Source organism: Myotis davidii, unplaced genomic scaffold (assembly GCF_000327345.1).
Source record: "Myotis davidii unplaced genomic scaffold, ASM32734v1 scaffold332, whole genome shotgun sequence".
In the NCBI taxonomy this organism is placed as follows: Eukaryota; Metazoa; Chordata; class Mammalia; order Chiroptera; family Vespertilionidae; genus Myotis; species Myotis davidii.
In genome coordinates, this window is record NW_006285779.1 from 3,426,970 (window position 1) to 3,431,224 (window position 4,255).

Genomic DNA, 4,255 nt, shown 5'->3' on the forward strand with positions numbered 1-4,255 from the left:
GTGCAGAATGGTGCACCGGACCTCTAGTGAGATAATAAATGGGTCTCGTTTTAAGGGGCACCTTCAGGGTCTGGCCCTTCCTCTCCCTGCCAGGAAACAGTCCTGGAGCTCTGGGCAGCCCCAGCTTCCCACTCGGGGGCCAAGGACTGCAGTCCCTGCGTCAGAGGTGAGAACCAATGTCCCCTGCCTTAAAGGCCTCCCGAGCCTCCCCCACCCAAATTCCCGTGGAAGCCACAGGCCCTAGTGATGGAGGAGGGCCCCAGGGAGACGGCAGATTCCCCTCCGGACCCTGGCTCCCCTGCCTTGGCTGGGTAGCTCAGCTGGTTAGAGCGCCAACCCAACACACCAAGGCTGTGTCCCCCATCAGGACACATACAAGCATCCACCAGAGCAAATCCATGTCTCCGAGTCTCTGTCTCTCCCCCTTCCCTCTAAAATCAACAAATAAAACAGTTTTAAAGAAAACGGCTCCCTCCACTCCACGCTTCAAGTTGTGTTTTTCTGGATCTCCCTCCTTCCCTGGGATCTGGAGTGGGGGTGGCTGCTCCGAAGCAGGGGGATGGTGGGGCAGGGGACTGCCCCAGGGGGTATCCTCAGGGGCAGGGGAGTCGCCGTAAACGGGTATTTGGGGGCGGCGGCAGCCTCCAGTCGCGTCGTGCTGGAGAGTGGGGCGGGTATTGAGGCCAATGAGCGCGTTTCCCGAAAGGCGCCAGCAGAGGGCGCGCGAGGACCGGGGAAGAGGCCCGGCGGCTGGCTGGGGCGGGGGTGCGGTGTAAGCCCGCTCCCCTTACCCAGGAGGGGAGCAGGGTCTGCCGATCCAGGACTGGAGATGTTGATGCTGAGTGGAGTGGGACCCCTTTCCCAGACTCGCCTTTGGTGTGTGCTTCAGTTTTTCCCTGGGTGAGTTCTGCTCTTGCTCCTGGAAGCTCTAAATTGAGACCAGGTGGGGTGAACCGGCCCAGCGAGAGAAAACCAGTCTTTCCCGTGTCCCTACTGCCTTCCCTCCTCAACCCTGTACACGGAGCTCGGGGAGGGGGTCGGAAAAGGGGAGAGGAGAAAAAAGTGAGTGATGGAGGGAGAGAAGCAAATGGAGGGGAGTGGGTGGGCAGGAGGAGGGGCCCAGCACCCTCGGGGGAGCTCTCCTGAGAATGGGGCCGGCACCTCCCACTGTATCCTTGCAACCATCACTCTGCCCAGAGCGCCCTCCAGCCGCCTTGATTTATGGCTGGGCCAGGCCCGGCGACCTTGGACGGATAACTAATGACGGGTCAATGCCGCTACAGAAAAAGTGAACTGACGAGGGAGGAGGGAGCGGCCTGTAGCTTCCCTTTCTCCCGGCATCTTCTCTCTAGCCGGCTGCCCCTCACTGCAGACCCCTTGCTGGCGGTTTCCCAGGGCTCTTAGGTCTGAGGCTATAGTTAACACAACTAAAATATTGGGGCGGGGGGCAGGGACCTGGACATACTGCAGAGACCCAAAGTGGATGACAGGCGGGTGAGGGAGACAGGTGGGGGTCCCGGGAATTCTCCCTCTCATTCTGTACCCAGGAACAGGAAACTTCACATGTTGGGAAGTCAAAGTTAGCAGTGGAGTCCCCTCAGGCGGGAATAGAAACAATGGTGTTCTCTCCCCTCTTTGCCCCTTCCATCAGGCTCCTCCCCAGTCTCCGTCTCTGGAGGTGTCCTCTGCCGACCTACCCCAAGCTACCTGCAGTCACAGTGTTTATTTTTGCCCTGTGTCCCTCCTGGCCGGGGCTTGTGGGAGGTTTGGGGCCTGAGTCCCAACCCCTAGGTCACCTGGCTCTATTGGGAGTGGACCAAAGCCTCCTCCTCCCAGGTGTGCCACGCCCCTTCTTCAGGTCCCCTGGGCAGCCCGTCCCCTCTGTTCTCAGCACCCCAGGGAACCCAGAGTTGAGGGAAGGGAGCAGCCCTTCTACTACCTGACTTGATGAACTATATCCCTAATAATCTCTCAGCGCCAAGGTGCCTGTGTAAATGGTCAATGTGTTTCCATCGCACAGTCCCATTTTGTGGATGCAGTTGAAGCGCAGAGAGGGACAGTCGCCGAGGGAGGAGCTGAGACTTGAGTCCAGATCCTCTTGTTCCAAATCAGAGCTTCTCCTGCCCCATCAACCCAGGCTCCTGGGCTCCTCCCTCTGCAGGCGCATCCTTAACTCATGCCCCGCTTGCTCTGCAAAGGAGATACCCAATGAGGGGGGCAGCTAAGGCAAGGGCATTCTTACCTCAAAGTGGACACTGGGTGACAGACCACCCTGGAGGCAGCATGGGTCAGTGGGGTGGGCTAGAGCAGCGATTTTCAGCCCTTTCCATCTCATGGCGCGCATAAACTAATTACTAAAACTCTGTGGCACACTAAAATATATATATATATTTTTGCCCATTTGACCAAAAAGGTATAATTTTGATTCATTCACACTGGTCATTTTTTAAATTTGACAATCTAAGCGAAAACAGGTCAGTGCCCCTGACTAAATAGTCAGTTATTGCATGTTTTAAACATTCTTTGGCACACAGGTTGAAAATTGTGGGCTAGAGGAACATATTCAGGCATGCCTGTACTCCTCCTGGTGGGCGACTGGATGCCCAGTGTGTACATGTGTGGACTTGTGTATGCTCATTCATTCATGTATCACTTATTCCTTCAACCAAGAGGTATTGAGTGGCAAGCATGTGCCATGCCCTGGGGATAAGTGGGCAGCACTGTGGCGCTTATGTTCTAGCAAGGGGAGTACACAGGATAGGTATGTTTTAGGAGCACTCTCGTGGTGGGTAGCCATGTGTAGACTCACTGCAGAGTAGAAACATGCATGGCAGACATATATGTGAGGCCCCAGCTCTCACTCTGGGGACGGAGACACTGAATCCTCACCCATCACCTTCACCCCTCACTCCACATCCAAACTCTCACACACCCCTGGCCCCAACCAAACTCACTATCTCCCTCTACCTGCTCCTTCTACCGTCTTAATCAATGGGGAAACCTGGCAGATCCCAGGCTCCAGGGCTGGCTACATAATTTCCAGGGCCCAGTGCCTAACGAAAATACAGGCTCCTTATTATAATATTGTAAAAAATTTTAAGGCAGCATTAAACCAGCATAAGGCCCTTCTAAATGCAGAGCCCCGCGGGACCCCACAGGTCACACAACTGTGAAGTTGGCCCTGCCTGGCACCTCCCACGGACTTGTTTTCACATTCATTGTCCTCATGGTCTTCTCCGTTGCTAAGTCCAGTGCTAGCTCCCACTGACTGCGTCTCTCATGTGGGCTTGCCTCCTTGCTGGCTCTGTAGTTTCCAGCCCCTTCCCTGGCCCCAACCTGTCTAGGACTCATTCCCATCCCATTCACCCAACGCCATTCTCTTGGACTCCTGGCTTCTCAGACTCGGCCCCAAACACTCCCTATACTTTCCCATTTTCATACCCCTCCCTCATAATTCAGTTCCTCTTGAAAATTTACTCTTCCTTTAGCCACCAATTTTTCTGATTTTTCCACTTGGAAATCTCACATCGCAAACTATGTACTTGGGTCAAAGCACAAATCATCGTCTGCCTTCACTCATAGCCATTTGTCTGGTCCCTCTGGTAGACTTAGAATTCTAGGCGACAGGGATGGTGTCATATTCATCATCGTAACTCCACAGCACCTAGCTGCCGCACATGTAGGGGCTCAGTTAATATTTGCTGATATGGCTGTTGGTATCTTTTGTGTGTGGAGCCCCTGAATTGTGTGCACAGAGCTGTGTGTAAGGGCTTGTGTCCACACACAAGCATTTCTGCTTATGTGTATACATATTATCCAGGCATGTGCAGGCGTGTTGGGAGCATACATGTGCCCAGATATAAGTGGTTTCTATAGGCGCGTGCACAAATTGCAGGTGTAGGGGTATGCATGGCTCTGTGAGCTTGGATTTCTGCTGGTGGGTGTGTGCCCAGATCTGGTGGCGATGTATGCCCGTGCATGGCGCACAAGCATGTGTCTGTGGTCCTGTGAGGTGGGGGTTGTGCCTGGACAGGAGCTGCAGGTGCACCGTGCAAGGACACAGGCGGCTGGCGCGTGTGCAGGCCATGTGTGTGCACAGCTGCGTGTCCTCGCCTCGGGCAAGCGGGCTGCCCAGTGCGCCCCCTGCTCCTGCTGAGCTCGCCGCTTTGTTCCTCCGCTGCAGGCGGCTGCTTGGGCTCCCGGCTCCCGGCCTGGGCATCTCGGCCTGGCCCACCATGATTGGCGGCTGGGCAGG